Here is a 20786-nt window from a genome sequence, read left to right on the forward strand (position 1 = left end):
AAACAGACACTGTCAGACACCCAGAGACGAACCAACACTGTCAACTAACCATAGACAAACAGACACTGTCAGACACCCAGAGACGAACCAACACTGTCAACTATCCATAGACAATCAGACACTGTCAGACACAGAGACGAACCAACACTGTCAACAAACCATAGACAAACGGACACTATCAGAGAGACACCCAGAGAACAACCAACACTGTCAACTAACCATAGACAAACAGACACTATCAGAGACACCCAGAGAACAACCAACACTGTCAACTAACCATAGACAAACAGACACTGTCAGACACCCAGAGACGAACCAACACTGTCAACTAACCATAGACAGACACTGTCAGACACCCAGAGACGAACCAACACTGTCAACTAACCATAGACAAACAGACACAGTCAGACACCCAGAGACGAACCAACACTGTCAACTAACCATAGACAAACAGACACTGTCAGACACCAAGAGACGAAGCAACACTGTCAACTAACCATAGACAGACACTGTAAATTACTCAGAGATAAACCATCACTATCTAATACACATAGACAAATAGACACTGTCAGACACAGAGATGAACCGTCACTATCAAATTCACATAGACAGACACTGTCAGACACCCAGAGATAAACCATCACTAATAACTACCCATAGAAAAACAGACACGGTCAGCCATCCAGAGATAAACCGTCAGTACCAAATACACATAGACAGACACGGTCAGACACCCAGAGATCGTCTGTTACTATCAAGTACCAGTAAACAAACAGAAGTTGTTAAACACCCAGGGATGAACCAACACTATCAAAAGTCCCAAATATTGTGCATCGGAGGGTTGATGCTTTCGAGCATAGTGGAGGAGAAGGGAAAGGGTGGATGGCGGTGTGTAGAGTGGTTGGTAGACCAGAGGGTTCACACAAGTCCCTGTAACTCCTTCGGTGCAGAGAGGGGGTGCCTTCAAGGGCCCCATTCAGCTCAAAGCCGATGTGTGTTTGTGAAACATTGGTGACTCGAGTCCCTTATCACATTCAGGAGGGGGGGGGGGGGGCGTCATTCTGCATTGTGACTTCAGGGGCTGGAACCAGGGCTCTGTGAAGAAGAAACTGTGAAAAGGACCAACAGAGGCCTTTGGCTGCTTGTCTGCAGCGGGAGGGGGGTGGGGGGGAGGGGGCTTTAGGAACGGCAGATTTATTTATTTATTTATTTATTTATGCATTTTTATATAGCGCGGACTTTACCCGAAGGTGACAGAGCGCTTCACAATAGGAACAGATCGTCTGGTGTCCTTTGCTTCTTCTGACCAGCTGTGTATAATTACTTAAATCATGTTTACTTTTGATGACTCCAGCGGAAGGCATCTTGTGACTTGACCCCAGTGACGCTAGTGATGCCAGTGACGCTCTTGCTGGTGCACAGCAGGAGAGGATGAAGGGCGAGGCGGCAGTCAGTCCGTGTTTTTGCAGCACACACGTGTATGGAAACATATGCTTCACTTACACACTAACAGTGCAAAACATTTCAAAAGAAAACGGCAACTTTGAAAGAAGTGGTGTGAGGGAGAGGAGGTGGAAGAGTGGGGTGGAGGAAGGGGCGAGCAGAGAATGAAGTTTGGGTTGGGGAGGGCAGAGGATGAAGAGTGAGTGACCCGGGGAACGAGGGAGAGGGCAAGGGGCCCCTCACAGCTCACTAACCGTCTCCTCTGGTGCCGTGAGGGCAGGGTGTCTCTCACACCTCACTCGCCTTCTCTGGGGCTCGGCTCGGTAGCTGGTGATGTCCGCAGATTGAGACCCTCAGAGGCCTGCACAGAGCATCCCTCGACTCTGAGGGTGAGGGTCCGGAGGGTCCGAGTCCAATCTGGTGAGTACAGCTCACAGTTCACACCCGTCCTCGGAACAGGGGTCCTCAGACAGTTATCCCTTGACCCCTCACCCCACTTCCTGGAATCGGAAGAGCTCTCTGGTGTAGCAGTCCCGGCTCCAGAGAGGCCTGGCCGGGGACGCGCTTGCGCAGCAGTTGCGCACCATTTAATTAATGTAGAACGAACCTCTGAGGCCTGGCCGGGGCAAAGGCTGCGCCTGCGTGCTGTGTACACCATTTAATTTATTAAGAGGCTGGGGGGCCCCCAGAGGCTGGGGGCCCCGGGGCAGGGGATTTGGGGCCGGGGCCCCCCCCGCAACGCGGGGGCTGCGGGGGCCTGTGTTACGCCCCTGATGAGGGCCTCTTCACGGAGTAAAACGATGATAATACGGAAAATGGATGGGCACATTATCTGACTTCTGTTTTAGCGCAGTTCGAGAAAGGCTGCATGGATTACATTACCTAACGTGGAGGTGAAGAACACTGGTTCTGATCCATTCCCAACATATGACCTACCACCAGCAGATATTGGCCGCCCAGCCAGCACTTCATCTCAGCGAACCTGCTCCTGTACTCCCCAGCTGGTCGTGTGCGCGTGAGGAAAACTACCGTGGGGCGGGACTTCCGTTTCCTGCTGGAAGCCGCGCCCACGGAGTGCCTGCCCAGGAGAGGAGCGGTGGCGGCTGAAGTCCGGAGTGGCGGTAAGTGGGGGCGGGGGGGCGCTCGGTGCACTTGTGGGTGTGTGTGTGCACGCGTGTGTGTATGCGACAGCGGGGGTAGGTTCTCTGTATGTGTGGGTGCGTGCGTGCATGGGCGCTTGTGTGTGTGTGTGTGTGTCTGTGTATGCGTCTGTGTATGCGCATGCGTGTTTGGTGAAAGAGCTTCCCGGGAGACAGCAGCTGAGCGCGTTCGCGAGCGCGTGCCCCGCTCAAATAGCCTCCTTGAAGAGGCAATGCGCGCGGCCAGCCCTGTCTCCTGGGAAGCATAGTCACTGACAAAAGATCTCCTGGCGGACACAGCGCTGACGCGCTGTTAAACGCCAGGAGACCTAAAAATGTTGTCATTTACAATGCCAATAGCTCTAACTTTTCCGAAGGCGAAACCGTTGCATTGTAAATGCTTGTTTTTCTTGTATCTTGGGATTTTGGGATTTGAGGTGAGATGCTCCTTTAGAGCGGAGGTTCCTCTGTTGAATGTGTTTGGTGATTTTATTCCTGACGAAGAGCGTTCCTATTCCGTGTATTGCTTTGTGGGTGATACAAAGCAGCTTGAACGTGGATCTTTCTCTCAGCCTTACTCGTATATGTAGTATAATCACTACGTAGAGAAAATTTTGTTAATAAACTCAAGTGTTCATTATAAAACTGAGGACAGGATAGGTGGGGAGAAGGTTGCGTATGCAAAGCAGCTTAAAGGCTTACAGTTCCATATGCAGTGTTGCCTCTCATGCACTATGCTAGTATAAACATTCAAAACAACCGTATGCTCAAAGGCAAATGTGGAACTTTTACTTTTTTGAAGAAGTTTTATATGGCGCTGTCCTGTTCAAAAGGGGTAAGCTGCATTGATGATTTTCTGTTGAGGTCAATATGATGTAAACGGTCTGTGTAAAGAAGGTGACACATTACTTGCAATTGCCCAATGGAGTGCTTGCTAAGACTCTGCTCCCGGCTTTCGCTGCAGAAACAAGGCAGTCCTGTGACAAGGTTGATGACACGCTCGATCAGGATCGCCCCTCTCAATTCATATGTTCTCAGGTGATGAAGATGGGTGGGTTGAAAGAGTCTGTGTTGATTGCATGTTCAATGGATATTTAAACTGCTCCATTCCTTGTCCACACATATCTGCAACTCCTTGCTCCAAAATGAGGGAAAGTCAGGCACTAAATCACAAACACTCAACTAATTCAGTGCCTTACCGTCCACCATGCGTCAAAAACAAAGATAAACACATTTTGGCATAGGCGAAACCTTGGAGCAAGCAGCAAAATTACTGCCAGACGTCTGTCTTTAAAAACAAAAAAAGGCATGCTATTTCTTTTTAATTTACTAACCCCTTTAGTACTGACAAACAAAAAATGCTGTCCATGGCATTTTTAGGCACGCTTGTGTAAATGATTCAATGTGTACAAATACAGAATGATGCAGCTATGCCATCGCAACTTTTTTATGCTTTTAGTTGACTTTGGGCCATATGTATCAAGCTAATTAGCATTCGCAAAGGCCGAAATTCGCCGAATTTCGGCCTTTGCGAATGCTAATTTGCTAAATGGTATGTATGTAACATTTTTGCTGCAAAATAAGGAATCGCAAAATTTGCGATTCCTTATTTTGCGATTGCACTTAAGGAATCGCAAATTTTGCGATTCCTTAAATGCAATGTATGGAAGAAAAAATATTTCAAAAATGCCCATAAGGATTCGCAAATTACCACCAACTTCTAGTTGGTGGTAAGTTGTGAATTCTTTAAAAAAAGCTATTTTAAAAAAAAACAAAGGTGCCATATGACGCTCATACATGCCCTTAGAGCATGTATGTGCGCCATATGCCCCCACATGTCATTTTCAGGGGTGCAGCAGGGTGTTCTTGAGACACCCCTGCTAATCGCAAATTACCCATTCATTTCTATGGGCCAGGAATGAAGGGGAAATTTGCGATTAGCAATTTGCTAATCGCAAATTAGGAATGTTAAGGAATCGCTAAAAAGAAGCGATTTTTTACATACATACCGTTTTGCGAATTCTAAATAGCGATTCCTTAAAAATCGCTATATAGAATTCGCAAAACGGAACTATGATACATATGGCCCTTTGTCATGTGGCACACCATCACCAAAAGGCATTGACAAGGCCCATTGTTCCCAAAGGCGAGACCTATTTTCTTTGCCAATATTGTTTTTGAATGTAGCATACATAATGTACATAACAGTTTTCAAGGCTGCTTTTATTTCAACAGGGCTTGCAGACTTTGGGAAAATCACACATATGGATGCATCTCTTTAATACTGAATTTCCCCTAAATTCCCTCCCAGTGAGCAAAGGAGATAACGAATATACAGCCTCTATTTTTAATAATTTTCCTTAAACATTTTAATTACTTCACTAACCTTTTTCTAATGTCACATTGGAGATTTAGCGTAAGAAAAAAAATACAGAGCATGGGTTTTGGAAAATTATTTTAATACGTACTTATACCCAGTGACCACGTTTGAACGATTTGGCGTGCTTACTACATTTTCTACCCTGCATATACCTAGAATTAAATATTGAAAAGCATTATGTTTGTTACAGTGTGAGCTCTAAAGCCCCATAACATTCTTAAACTGATCTGCAGTTAAAGTATTTTTTGAATTGTGAGAAAATGTGCTTATTAGTTGGGTGCACGTTATTATTGTAAACTGGGGGGACAAGAGTTTGAAGACAATCACTTTAGGACAGGCTGTACATACTAATTTACTAATCAGGGACTTCAAGCCTGATAAGAATGAGATGCAGTTCGAGAGTTTTAGTTCAAAGAAATCACTTAAGAGGGCAAACATTCACATTGAATTAAATACCTCAGCTATACCTCAACCCTTGCCTAATGAAACTACACGACAATATGGTCAAGTAAGGCCTTAAGAGATATGGGAGAGTTGAGACTAGCGAGGTCAGATCTGGAAACCCAAAACATCTATCTAAATCATGAGCTAAAACGTTATAGCATCTCACTTTGAGGCGTTGATTCTAGTTTGTAGGTAGTCCTATTTACAATGGATTCAAATTCAGTTAAGTGATAGCCTACTTCCCCACTGAGGAGATGCACCACAGTTTTTTTGTTTAAGTTTTCTATAGCTCTGGCCCGACCCGAGGGTATCGGATCGCTTTACAAAGGATGGAGAGAAGTCAAGTACAGGACAATGTAGCAAAATAGATTCATACGTGTTCAGAGATTAAGAATTGTGTTGAGCGCCTGAGGTGCGACGTTGAGATAGAGAGATCGGAGGATCGGGGTGCGCAGTTGAGGTAGAGCGCTCAGGTGACATTCTCGATTCATAGTATTCTCGATGCAAAGTCAAAGTTTTATGTTGAACTTCTTTCCTAGCGGTGGAGAGCCAGGGCTGTGGGTTAGGGAGGAGGGATGTGTAAGGGAGTCGGTGCGCGATGACAGGTGGCTGCCAGGCAGAAGTGTGTAAGTCACGTAATTGAGTTCGGTAATGCACGGTTGAGGTAGATGATTTTTAAGCGGCCCTTTGATTTTGGAAAGGAGGGGGTAGTTCTGATGTCTATGGGGATGGAATTCCAGATTTTAGGTGCGTTGCCTGCAAAAGAGCGGGCTGCAGGTTTTCTTTTGCACGTTTTCAGGGGGATGGGTAGGAGGGAGTTTGAACTTCTGAGACTTGTGGACTGGCCGGCTTTCTTGAGCTTAGAGGCTAGGTATTCTGGTTTCCCTGGGTGCAGGGCTTTGTGTGTAAGGCAGGCAGTTCTGAAGCTGGCACGCATTTCCACTGGGCGCCATTTCAGATCTCTGAGTGCGGAAGATATGTGGTCGAATTTTTTTGCTCTGGAGACCATTCTGGCAGCTGCATTGAGGGTAGTTTTGAGTGGTGCTAGGTGGGAGAGAGCTGTACCGGAGAGGGTTGCGTTCCCATAGTCCAGTCTAGACAACACCAAAGATTGGGTGGCTTGTTTGAGGTCCCTAGGTGGAATGTGGGGTTTGATTTTATTGAGGAGTTTCAGATTGAGGAAGGCATTCTTAGCGGAGTTCTTGATGTATTTAGTCATTGATAATTCGTGGTCAAAGATGATTCCAAGTGATTTTACCGAGTTAGTCAGAGTGAGATTCCCATTGAGGGCATCGGTTGCTTTCACCCATTCAATGATTTGCGGGTTTTCCTCCTTGTTAGAGATGAGGAGGATCTCAGTTTTTCCTTGATTGAGTTTAAGGTTGTTCTTAGCTAGCCAGTCTTGGACTTCTCTAAGGGTATTGTTGAGTCTTAGAATGTCATTAAAGGAGGAGGTTTCCAGGTAGATCTGGGTATCATCTGCATAGAGATGGAAAGGGATGTTGGCTTTTTTCAGTATGGTGGTGAGGGGTACCATATATATGTTGAACAGTTGAGGGGAGAGAACGGATCCTTGAGGGACACCTCTGGTCACGGGGAGAGGGTCAGATGTGAAGTATTTTTGATTTTAACTCTTTGGTAGCGATTCTGAAAGAAGGAGGAGAACCATTGAAGGACCATATCGTCCGCAACCTACCCGCTCTTTGAGAGCCTTGATGAGAAGCCTGTGGTCTACCATGTCAAAGGCTGCTGACAAGTCTAGGAGGATGAGTAGACAACAATGGTCTGAATCAAGGGAGTTGCGGATGTCATCCACGATGTTGAGGATTGCGGTTTCGGTGCTATAGCCTTTTCTACAGCTTGTTTGGTGATGATCTAGTAGATTTCGCACCAAAATGGTGCAAGGGCGAGTTTCAGGTCTTTGGCCATTTGGGAGGGAATGGGGTCGAGGTTGTGCGATGAGGGCTTGGAGGAGGAGATTAGATTGAGGATCTCAGCTTCGTGGATGTGGTCGAAGGAGGACCAAGCGATTGCGAGTCGACCTCTAAAGGTGGTTTTGGTTGCTTTGAAGCCGTTATTGCCGGGAGGATGGAGGTTGATGTCGAGTGATAGTTCGATCTTGGAGATTTTTTCGTTAAAGAAGTTGGCAAAGTTATCACATAGGGTTTTAGAGGGCTGGACATGGATAGTAGACAGCTTGGATGTTTGTTGTTTGATGATGTCAAAGAGTTCTCTTGGTCTGTTTTTTGCCTTGTCCAGCGCAGTACAGAAAAAGTTTGTTTTTTCGTTATTGATATGCTTTTTATACCGTCTTCTTGCTGATCTGAGTTCCTCACATCTGCTGGAGGAGGGCTTCTTTCTCCAATGACACTCTGTGGCTCTAAGATGTCTTCTTTCCTCGTTGATGTCCTTGTTAAACCAGGTTCTGGATGGGGTATTCCTAGGTTTTTTCTGTTTCGAGGGTGCTAGTTGGTCTAGGATGGCGGATGTGGTTGTGTTGTAGTGTGAAGTGAGTTCAGTAGTTGGGAGGCCGTACGGGCAGATTGGCAGGAGGGAGGATATTCTTCCTTCTAGTTCAGCTGTGTTGATCTGCGATAGGTTCCTAGACCATGTATGGGGGTCTGTGATGGGTGGTTGTCACAGGATCAGTTGAGTGAGGTGGAATAGGATTGGGTGATGGTCTGACCAGTCAACTGGAAGGATGTGGTCTATAGTAATTGCGTCATGTTGGGCGATGATGGCGTCCAGGATTGCCCCTTTGTTGTGGATCTCTTTTGAGCAGTGTTGGGTAAGGTTGTTGGAATGTAGTAGCTTGTTCAGGAATTGCACTGTAGCACTGTTCTCATCGTTCCAGTGGAGGTTAAGAACGCCTAGAATGAGGTTGTTGGTCTCTCGGAGATAACAGTGGGAGATCAGGTCTGACAGGTGTTCTGTGAACGTGGCGGTGTTACCTGGGGGATGGTATAGTAGGTGGCACTGCAGTAGATTTTTGTTGGTGGTTTTGATGGTGGCAGTAAGGCATTCAAAGGAGTTGTATTTAAAGGTATCAGTTTCGGACACTGATAGGCTGTTGTTGTGGATAATTGCCACACCTCCACCTTTTTGGTCTTTTCAATCTTTGTTGATGATGGAAAAGCCCGGAGGTACTAGCATATCCAGGATAGGCGGAGAAGAGTCATTTAGCCAGGTCTCGGTGATGAAGGCTACGTCTATGTTATGGTTGATGATGGATTCTGCCAGCTCTGTAGCATGTTTCGTGGCAGATCTGCAGTTTATGAGCATGCAGTTGGTATAGGGAGACTCTTTTTTTTTTTGGTTCAGTAGGGATGTTGATGAGGGAGGCTGGAGGTCTGGGGGGTTTCGGGAGGGAGTGGTCATTTCTGAATCCGGGGATTACCTGGATAGTATATCCAGGTAATGGAAGGGGTGGTGTAAGATGAGGCTAGTTCGAGCTCTTCCTCCGAGGACATGGCTTCCGCCGCTCTACTTGGTCTCCGGGCCTGGGACGAGGGAGGGCAGGGTGAGTGGCTAGGGGGCGGTGGCTTGTTTGGCCTGGGGTATGCGGGGGTGGAGGAGAGGGTGGTGGAGTGTGTGCTTAGGCGAGGGTTGTGAAGTGTCGAGAGGTTGGTAAGGATAAGATTCAGGCCTTGTATTATAATGTCGACTTGGTTTTAAATACGGGTGAGGCGGCAATCTGTCTCTTCCTGAGCAGGGGAGTGTTGCTTCTGGATGAGGTCTCTTTGGCGGGAAGAAGAGATGATAGAGTTGTGTTGTCTTATGGTGTTAATTAGGTTGTCTGATTGGGTTGTGGTGTCTGATTGGGTTGTGGTCTGGGGCAGAGGGGGGGTCGGGTTGAGGTAGTCGGTTATTCTTGTGGGGCGGTAGAGATCGGGGATTGAGGGACTTATGGCTTGTCTTGCAGTCATCTGGTGCTGCTTGGGGGGTGTTCAGCATCGGGGGTAGTTCTGGAGGATGGACTAGGGCGGGGTGCGGGAACGTGTCTTTAGTGGTGGAGGGATTGGGAAGGGTTAAGGCTATCCACATCTAGTTTGGTTTTACCTTAAAATTCATATGACTGAGAGGATGTCAATTCTCCGCCCTCATTACTGGCAATGGGGTCACAAATAGGTCCTAAACTTAGATTAATAGTGTGTAGGTAGGCGTGGCCAAGGAGATGATAATGGGGGATGCATGAGCTTGGAGCTCCATGCAGGCCCACCACTTCTCAGCATAATTCAGCAGCGCCCGGGCCCGGAGACCACCCCATAGCTGCTCTGACGGTGCCAGAGGGTTGGGAGGCATTCCCCCGGCGCTTGCATTTGCTCCCAATTGCAGGGAGGAGGAATAGAAACACTAGCGGCGACCGAAGCCGGAAAGCCTCAAGATGGCGGCTCGGGCTGATCGGTGCCCAGGGATCGAGGCGGAGCCTGGAGGCTGCTGGAGCTTGCTCCCCACCCCAGCCGGTACTTGCTCCGCTCAGTGGGCTGACCCGCGGAACATTGTGCCCATGCAGAAGAGGGCTTGGCATCACATCTCATCGGTGAAGGCTCTACCGTTAGGGAGGTGCTTGTGACGGTCAAACAGGATTACTTTAGAAGCCATCCCAGAGTCATTGGATGATCATCCAGCTTCTCTAGAAGTCATTTTCTCATCATCAGACATCATCAAGCTCTTAAAGTCATCGGCAGAGCTTAGAAAAGTGAGCCTGATGATTTGAGGATAACTTGAAAATGAGTACCTGATGACTCCACGAGATGGGATTGGTCCTGATGATCAGAGGAGGAGCAGTTGATGAGTTCTCAAGATGAGATCCTGAAAATTTTAGGATACTTTGAAGATGACAATCCAATTACTGCGTAGGCCCTCACAAAATTAAACTGGCCCTGATGGATTGAAGAGGGCTTGGTTATTACTCTAAGAGCCTTTCTCTGTTTTTGTTTAATTTTTTTTTCACAAAAAATAAGCCTTGTTTATAATTCCAGAATTATTTATTGATTAGTGAACAATGAACACCGTTTTGCTATTTCAGAAGTTTTTATTTACTCTTAAATTAATGGTGCTTCATACAAATATGTTCTTTGCACACCAGTAAGTTGAGTGTAGTATGCTGCCTTCCTGGAAGTGGGTATTTAATAATAACATTGTACATTTATGACAAGTCACTCTAATGGACAGTCTCTCTACCCTAACTTTCACTCTGTCTTGTTTCTCTGGCCTATCTCTGCTTTTATTTCTTTTTCCCTGCAGCTTCTTTGGTGAGTCCTGGTCAGGATGGGTAGAGTCCGCTATGGGTAGTGCAGATGCGGTTAGTGGGGAGCTAGCAAGTTGCACAGGAGGGGGAATGTTGCAGCGTGAGCTCACAATATCCAAGTAAATTTTTTCAACTTTCTGGGCAAAGAAGGACGCAAGGTCCTCGCATTGTCGTTTATTCAGTTGGGGGGGGGGGCTAGCTAGGGTGGCAGAACCAGCAAGCTCCTTTACTATACCAAAAAGTGTTTTTGAGCAGTTCAGGGCATCAGAGATAGTTGTTGAAACATACTCAGCATGGGCAGTTTTGCAGAGCTTGGGGTACACTCTTTTGGCTTTTTTGTAAATGATTTTAGACTCGGGAGCATAGTTCCTTCTCCATTTACGTTCTAGCACTTTAGATTTGGCGTTCTCTGTCTTCAGAGAGTCAGTAAACCAGGGCGCTGGGGGGGGGAGGGGTTATTGTTGATCCTTTTTATTGAGAGAGGAAGACCGGCGTCTTTGGCATCGAGGACAATGTCAGAGAGCATATTCACTCTGTGTTTGGTGATGGGTATGTAAGAGCACAAGATTTTGTTTAAGACAGTCAGGTCACTTTTTTTCCTATTTCTTGTTAATGTCCTTAAGGTAGGAATAGTGAACATAGAGTTGTCAGGGGTTGCCAGATTGAACCTGGTGATAAAGTGGTCCAACCAACATAGGGGGAGTGCAGAGGAGCAGCAAATGCTGGGTAGATTGAAGAAAAAAGGGTCTAGTAAGTAGCCTGCCTCATGCGTGGGGACAGAATTGAGTAAGTTTATGTTTAATCCTGATAAATCCGAGAAGAAATTAGTACTGATTTTACATGCTGGGTTGTCCAGGTGTAGGTTTAGATCGCCCAGAATAGAGAAATTGGCGGAACTCATGAGTAGGGGGGTTATAAGGTGAGAAAGGATGAGGCCCAAGGAGCGGAGAGGGTGAAATTAGGGGTTAAGGCCAGTTTGAATAACGCTGATTCACAATTCGTAAATGTTAAATGTTATGCTTCGGGAGGGACCGGCAATTTGTACTCAGGAACGAGAGTTCCTTTATGGTAGGTGCGGCAGGTTTGTTATGATTTATATGTGCGCGTATATGTGTGTATATATGTGTGTGTATGTATATGTGTGTATATATGTGTGTGTATGTGTATATATATATATGTGTGTATATATGTGAGTGTGTATATATATATATGTGTGTGTGTGTGTGTGTGTGTACATATAAAATAACAGACTTAAAATAAAGCTATGAGTCAGGTAGGCTCTTTGCCTTGTATTGAAATCACATGTGGTGGCATAGAGTCCTATTAGGGTGAAGGGCGCCGTTCTCATGACAAATGATTCTGCAGTGAAGTTAGGGTACCATATGGTGATTTTTCTTACATTAAAGGTCTGCTATCACCAAAATATCATTTTTTATACTATACTTTCTTCATTTAAGCGCTATATCTTACAGTTGTTACTTTTACACTCTTTCATATTTCTACCAGTCTCAGGAGGATGGTAGACTAAGTTTGCTCTACAACTCCATGCCACTCCACGTCACTACTCTCTGCCCCTCCACAACACTCTACTCCACTCGACAACACCACTCTGTGTCACCACTTGACACCACTACTCTATGACACCACCACTCTGCTACCACTGCTCTCAACGCCCATTTACTCCCCACTCTAGGCCCTTGGACTCCATGCCAATGTATTCTACGCCACTCTACTATATACCACTTCACTCCATGACAGACTAATCTGACACACTGCACTCTCTGTGTCAGGATTGGCACTCCGCAGGATCAGTGCGTCGTGATAAAGCTCCACCTCCGGACCTCCCGAACACCCCGATATGTAACCACAGGGTGTTCAAGTGATACGGTGAGGGAAAAAACCCCAAAAGGGGAAAACCCGGGAAAGGAAAGGAAGTGGACTGCTGGGAAAGGGAAGCTGTAAAACAAAATGCACACAGGTTAATACAATTCCATAAACCTACTCTCATTGAATTCTCGCTAACAAGAAAGATAGGTCACCTGCCCTGTTTATGCTTTTGTGCTTCCAGCCAGCCAGGTCCTCCTCCTTCACTCCTTCCTTAAACAACATAAAACCACCATGAGTGTCTATGGTTTATCCTAACACGACTTGTGGTATCAAACACTAGGGAAATGTACATACCCCTGGGGATTAACCACCCCATCAAAACAACTCCCAAAGTAGTTCCCAAGCCAGCGATATAGATTCCCTCATCCACACCGTTGGGAAGCCAAGTGTAAAGAAATGTCATAAGCCACACCAAACATGGCAGGGCGTAGTTCCAACACTACCGCCGCCCGCTTTGGTATTTGTAATCCAAAGTAGTACTTCCAAAAGTCATGAATTCATGATGGCAATGTGGAGGAGCCCCCTCTGCATTCCGCCACTGGACGGATCTCTGATCCACCGTACAAAAGCAAACTCGCGGTCTACTCCTCTCTCACGGAGTCTTTATAGCAAATGCCCATACAAAACGAAACCAGAAACAATATCCAAGTCCCAGAGCTAACCGCTCTTTAACAAACACTGTAACGCCAGCCCAGGAAACGCGGGTACGTTACCGGATCGATGGTCTTGCCAGCCGGCAGCAGTTCAAGGAAGACACAGCCTCCAGGAGTCCAATAGGGAACGCGGCCAGCGCTCCCGCAGGTAACCGGGTAAAATCAAGTACGCTCTCTCTCCTGCCCGGATTCACTATATCCCATTGCAGCAAAGGCTCATGGGAGATGTAGTCCGAGGCTCAGGCGTCATGGAAATTGTAGTTCGGTAGGCGCGTGTCTAGATCCTGACACTCTGCCACTGATCTCTATGCCACTGACCTCTATGCCACTGCACTCTAAGCTGCACCACTATTTTACTCTGCGCCACTGCACTCTAACACTTAGCTCTGCAAGACTGCATTCTCTGCCACTGAACTCAATGCCACACTACTATGTACGACTGCACTTTAAGTCACTGCAATCTGCACCACTGCATTTTACTCTGTACCTCTCAACTGTACTGCATTCTGCACCACTACACTCTGCATCGCTCCACGCCACTCTAATCTTTTTCGTACCATTGCACTCTACACCACTGAACTCTACGTCACTGCACTCTGCGTCACTCTGCAGTCTACCCTGCACCACTCAACTCAATGCCACTCTTCCCTGAAACAATCGGATCACTGACATAATATGGATGACCAAAATATAGACTTACCTAAATATCGATGAAAAAATATAGAATGCAAAACTATCGACTTCCTATCTACAAACAGGTAAGTACAATAATATCGAATCAAAAATATCGTTGTAGGGGAGGAGCTACGCCAGCAACCAAGATGGCCGCATAAGCTCTCGGCTCCGCCGACATCCGCCAGCAGCTCATATATCCTGTTCTCCATCCTGAATTTGCACCAGTCTCCCGGGTTCGTGAAGTATTCCTGCTTCTAAAGGTGTGATCCCGGGCTTTTTATCTTGTAGGATGCCAAAGATACGCCGTGTTCCCATTCTCGGCCTACCATCGTGTGGAAGCCGGGACCTCGATTTCTGGCCTATCCGGGTTGGAGTTGATCAACAACGGCCGCTGGACCTGGACTGAGCCCGGTCCCCCGGAGTGCATCGTTAACTGCTTGTCTGATGCTGACATTGTGAGCGGTATACACCATGGAGACAACAGCGTACCGCGCCTGTTGCCGTGTTCGGGGGTCCGGCGCCCGGAGACCCTGCCCTTCCCGGGGTTGACGGGCTGGGGCCCTCGCTGACGGTGTCGATCTGGCACGACGGGGAGCGCCCATTATTGTCATCGGATTTGCGTGGCCTGTTACCCTGGAGAAGCCGGCCTCCGGGGTTCCAATCCAGCTCTGCCTCTTCGTGAGAGGAGATGGGGCGGACGGAAAGTACGCCATCGCTACGGGCCGTCATGGCCGCCATTGAGGCGCTCCATTCGCAATCCGCCGCTGTATTCCGGACACTGATCGTGCAAGTGGACGGTATCTTGGGGCCGGTACACGACTCTCCGTCTAGTCCTGATACATCTGTGGTGCCAGCGGTGCAATGTACGCCTGAGATCGGGGTCCCCGGGAAGAACCTGGATTCACTGTGCTTTGCCGGCCCCCAGTGTACACTCAGCGAGCCCGTGATCGTCGCTATCGTTCCCTGCTTGAGCCTGCTGCCGCCCGTATAGTTATGGACAGTCTTCTGTGCTGTAATAAGTTCCACAGTGACTGTTGGGAAGATTTGCTATTTCTGGACACATTCCCTCATTCGTTATGTGGTTATCGTGACCTTCTCTCCTCTTGTCGCTCCTGCAACACTGATGTGGACTTTCATGAACGCTCTGCCTTTTCCTTTGTGATGATGGTTCGAGTGCAAGAGACTCTCCTGAAATGCCGTACTGGTCAGGGTTGAACTTGAGGGCTTGGACTTGATTGTGTGGCTTGACTCACTGCCGGGATTGTCCCATGTAATGTGCTGGGAGCTGGGTGGTGCTTTGTTATACTCCCCCGATTGGTTTGTATATTTTGCCAATTGTTGGTTCGATTATATCTCGGGGTAGTCACTGCTGGCGGGGGGTATGGGAGACCGGGGGGTGTTTGCTTTTACGATGTTTCCTCCTCCATCTTTTCCCTTCCCTGGGGTTAGTTTAGTGGGCGACAGGCACGCTGCTAGTGGGTTAGGTCGTAGCCATCCGCAGGGGTGCTGGGTGGAGGGTTGTGGGGGGGGTTTGTTATTTTTCCTTTCTTTTGTTCTATGACCTTCTTTTTCCCTTTTCCCTTCTTCACAAGAAATGTGGCGTATTCTCCTGATTTTATTCCTCATATTCGGGTATCGAGTGTCTGGTCTTCATATCCGGTATTCTGGGTGGGCGGGATTCGGCGATGCTTGCTTAGGTTAACAGTAACGTACTGTTTTACCTCTGCCCTACACTGCTATTGATGTCTTTCAGATGCTTGTACTTGTTGTGTATTTTCCTAATTGATTTGCCCGTCCGCCATTACGGTATGTTCCTCCGAATGATGCCCGATATGTATATTTTCACTCTTGTGTTATAATTAATAAAAATATATTAAAAAATATATATATATCGTTGTAAAAAATATAGTTAGTCAAAATATTGATTTTTTTTGTCTTAAAATTAATTGAAAATTAATGAAATAATAAATATATTAACTTAAACATACTTTCAATACATAAATAACCTTAACATTATTAAATACTTAATGTAAGTTAAAAAAATAACATTTTATTTTTTAATACATATATATATACATATATTAACGTAATATTAATAAAAAATATACAATATTTTTAACATACGATAGCGGGAGAGTAAAATTTACTATTACAACTCTAGTGAGTGCAACAGTAGGGAAAACGTTGGATAGCGTAGGGGTAAAAATAACTATTCCCACTCCAGTGCGTGCAACAGTAGGGAAAGCGTTGGATAGCGGTAGGATAAAAATTACTATTCCCACTCCAGTGAGTGCAACAGTAGGGAAAGCGTTGGATAGCGTAGAGGTAAAAATTACTATTCCCACTCCAGAGAGTGCAACAGTAGAGAAAAAGTTGGATTGCGTAGGGGTAAAAATGACTATTCCCACTCCAGAGACTGCAACAGTAGGGAAAGCGTTGGATAGCGGGAGGGTAAAAAATACTATTCCCACTCCAGTGAGTGCAACAGTAGGGAAAGAGTTGGATAGGGGGAGGGTAAGAATTACTATTCCCACTCCAAAGAGTGCAACAGTAGAGAAAACGTTGGATAGCGTAGAGGTAAAAATTACTATTCCCACTCCAGAGAGTGCAACAGTAGGTAAAGCGTTGGATAGCGTAGGGGTACAAATTACTATTCTCACTCCACAGAGTACAACTGTAGGGAAAGCGTTGGATAGCGTAGGGGTAAAAATTACTATTCCCACTCCAATGAGTGCAACAGTAGGGAAAGCGTTGGATAGCGTAAAGGGTAAAACCGGACAATACATATCGACTAGTTTTAGATTACAGACATTTAAACACTTGCACAAAGGCATTCGCTGTCCAAAACGTACACAGTGCTGCATTGATGAATAACATTGTGCGGAAAAAATTAAAAAAAACACTTGGTATCTCAAATGGATTTTCCTGCCAAAATATAGCACTTGAATGCAGGTATTTGACCGCATTCTAAGCGTTAGGGTCCTAGCGACAATTTTGTCGTCACCCTCAGGGGTATAACAACAGCCCCAAGGTACTTTCAGCAAGGGTAACTGAGTTACTCTAAAAATTTGATGAAGAAGCATTGTCCTATGTGGATGATATTTATCTGACGGACGATGACTTAGAGGGGCACTTGACCAGAGTGAGCACCATTATTATGGGATTCGCCTCTGAGGGCTAAAAAAATCAAAAATAGCCCACCTCAATGTCCTGTTTTTGGGATATGAACTGTCAAGTGAAGGGAAAAGTTTGGCAGCTAACTTTCTAGAAAAATGTGCGCTGCTCCAACCTCCAAAAACATTAAAAAACTTATAATCAATACTGGCATTCCTAAATTTCGGCAGAACATACATTTTGAATTACGCAGAAAGAGTAAAACCTTTGTACTATTTATTAAAACCTGACTTTTCAGTTAGACATTGGACACAGGAGCACACAAATATCCTACGTTCCCTACAAAAAGACATGATAGCTTCAAAACACTTACACATATGTGTAAACATACGCCACTTGGTTATCCCTGTAATAGCGGGTCAATGCGGGTACACCTACTTAACCTTTAATGAAGGTGAAACAGTACCAATCGCATACAAATCACATCTATACACAAACGCAGAAATGCGTTTCACTTCAACAGAGAAAATCCTGACAGCAGTGCAGACCGCTGTAGCAAGAGAAAGAGCACGGGCTCAGGGGAAACGCATAATAGTCGTAACTCCAGTACTGCTTTAGAAGCGGTTACAAAGGCTAGCATTCCTAATGCAAAAGCCTTACATCCGAGATGGATACAATGGGCTAATTCTCTTACTGCAACGGACGTTGAATACAGATTTGATCCAAGTTTAAAAACACAAGCATTCCTGCAATACGAACAAGAATATCCTCTACCAAATGAAATCTTGGCTCTCGATCAGTATGAATATATTATTTACACTGACGGATCTGCTCAACCGGCCATAGGGATTAAGCAACAATACAGCACAGCATGTGCTATCGTTGAAGGTCGCTGCAGGATGGAAAGTTCCATCCAAGTTGCACTAAAACGCAATCTCTAAGTTGACAAAGTTAAAAGCACTAATACTGGTACTTTTAAGTACGGATCATGAATTCCCCACACTAGTCGTGTGTGATTCCTTTTACTGTGTGCAATCGTATAATGAATATCTATAGCAATGGGAACAAAACTGGTTCAAAGATGCAAAAGGTGGCACAAGTAAGCATAAAATGCTATGGGAACAAGTAGTAGAGTTGAAAAAAGAACTACAGAGGGCTCTTGTGATACATACACTGAGTCATCAACGTGATGGTGTTCACGTTTAAGGGAATTCATTGGCTGATGAAGCCGCAAAAGGGGCTGTACGCACGGCTTCCGTAGCTGCAATCACTCATTCAAAATCGAGGATAGACTGTGAGATTATGGTCGCTGTCATTGCTTCGCGCAAAGGCAGCTCAGCAATATCAAAGACATGTCCATTCAAGTACACCTACAAGTTAGATGCAAGCAACTTTCCATTTGTTCAGATTCCTGGAGTGGGGGAGTAATACCAAATATGGATCACAGACAAGGTTTGATTGTTGCATCACACAAGGGTTTGGGTTCTGCACACACAGGCGTAACAGAGACTATTTTGTTATTAAAACAGCGCTACTGGTGGCCAGGTGTACCAAAACAAATTAAGGACTATGTCTTGAAATGTGACATCTGCCAGCAGATAAATGGATCCACCATAACACGCCCGGCGCAGACGCCATTATTAAAATCAGACAAAACCTCTTGCATGTGTATATTAGGACTACTGCGGCCCCTTACAATCTGATGGGGCTTACAAGTATATCTTGGTGGCAGTGGATTCATGCTCAAGATTCCTATGGGTATGGCCTCAGCGCTCGGCTGACGCTCGAACTGTTATCAAAGATTTGCGAGTCTTTATAGGGACATACGCAGTTGACACGTTACATTCTGACCGTGGGCCGTCGTTCAGCTCTCGGGCATACAAAGAGGCCATGGAAAGTATGGGCGTAGCATTGCGGTACTCCTCTCCGTACCATCCTGAGGGAAATTTGGTGTGAAGAGGAAAACCAGGACTTAAAGCAATCTTTAACAGCTAGGGTTTTAGGCAAGGATGGTAGTTGGGTCAATCACTTATATTGGGTACAAAGAGCACTCAACAATCAGCTAAGAAGTTCTCTAGGGGGTGTCACTCCATACGAGGTCCTATTTGGAACGAGAATGAGGCTACCTGATCTTAATTGTGAAGGTACAGAGGCGGATGAGAAACCATTTGATGTCCATGATCATTTGGCTGTTTTACAGGATCTAAATGAATCCAGGACACAACAAAGTAACGTCCACAAAAAACAGACCGCCACTGGGGAAGTCAAGGCAATCACTGCAAGACCTGTCTGGATCCCAAAAGTCGGGGATCTGGTCAGAGAGAAAATAGCGGACAAAAAAGAATTTGGATCATCCTACAGAAAGCCTGTACCTGTCCTAGTGGTACAAGGAACAAGAAATGTACTTTTGCCGCCTCTTGCCGGAAAAAAGGAGAAAAGATTTGTCTCAATCGACTTAATTAAACCACACAATGTGGCCGATACTAAGCAGTAGGCCTTGTGGACTCCAAAGTAGCAGACACCCTCCTCTCGCTACAATCCGAGAAGTTCAAACAGAAAGACTCATCACGTTTTAAGAGCCTCCTGTATGGAATGAAGGACTGTGCAACAATGCTATGGAACTCGATCCCCTTGAACCCGAAGTTTGACTTCAAAATCAAACTCAAAATAATATCCAGGTTGCGATTAGACCTAATACAGAATGGTAGAACTATACTATCCTTTTATATTCAAAGTACTGCTGATCATATATCTCTGCTACTGTCTAATGGTTGTCTCAGCACATATATTTTACACTAGAACAACTATGCAATAAATACTTATTGTAACATGCCCGACTGTTTCTTCTGTGTAACTCTCTGAGAGAAACAAAGTGAGCATGAGTGACTGAGCGAAAGGTAGTACATTGTTTCCACGATCCTGGGGTATCAGGGTTGTCATGTCCCTGATAAGAGGAAATTCTAGTGGCACTGTGAGCTACCTAATGCAAACAGGCTAACATACGTGGTGGGGGTGCTCAGAGTTAGTCTGCCACCAATCCTAAAGTTTATGTTATCCAAATGCGCAGGTCCTGTATGGGTAATATAGGAACTACACTACAATTTCTCGGTTGTATGACGATCCGTCGCCCACAATGTAATCACGGCACTTCTAATCGCGGCAATTACATCGCAAAGGTCTTCACACCGGCCTTTATCTCATCGCACGTAGTTGCGACACAAATGCGGCAATGTAATTGGATCGCGTGTCACATCGGCGATTTAACATCGCGCGACATGACAACGCAATGTTTGAGCCCACACTTTAAAAATAGTAGGGACGCATTTGGAATGATGAAAGATTTTCCGACATGGTCAAGTTTGGAAATAAAAACATAATCCGCTGAGGTAAGGAAAATTGGTCTAAATTACCCCGCTGTAGACATTGCATTCTAGCCACACTTTCCAAAAAGATGTCTTTTTTCTTGTTAGTAGCTTGATCATACCAGGAAAAAGTGCCTAGCCTGGAGCGGTTTCAAAATATAACATCTGGCTATGAAGGCGCCGCGTTATTACTCGTTAACACGGTAATGTTTCCTCCATTTCCTACTCTCGTTACAATGCAAATGAACAGAGAGATTCACCGCAAATGATTTACCAACAAACTGCGTAGTTATTAAACAAATATGCACTATCCGCCCCGGGGCATTCGTTATCAGTTTTCTGGTTTCATCGTTCGTATGCTGAGAGGAAGCACCTGATGTCTGGAAACAGTAAACATTCAACCACCTCCTCTAATTTTGTAGAGAACGCAATTTCACG

The sequence above is a fragment of the Lissotriton helveticus genome, chromosome 6 (assembly GCF_964261635.1).
Source record: "Lissotriton helveticus chromosome 6, aLisHel1.1, whole genome shotgun sequence".
NCBI classification, from domain to species: Eukaryota; Metazoa; Chordata; class Amphibia; order Caudata; family Salamandridae; genus Lissotriton; species Lissotriton helveticus.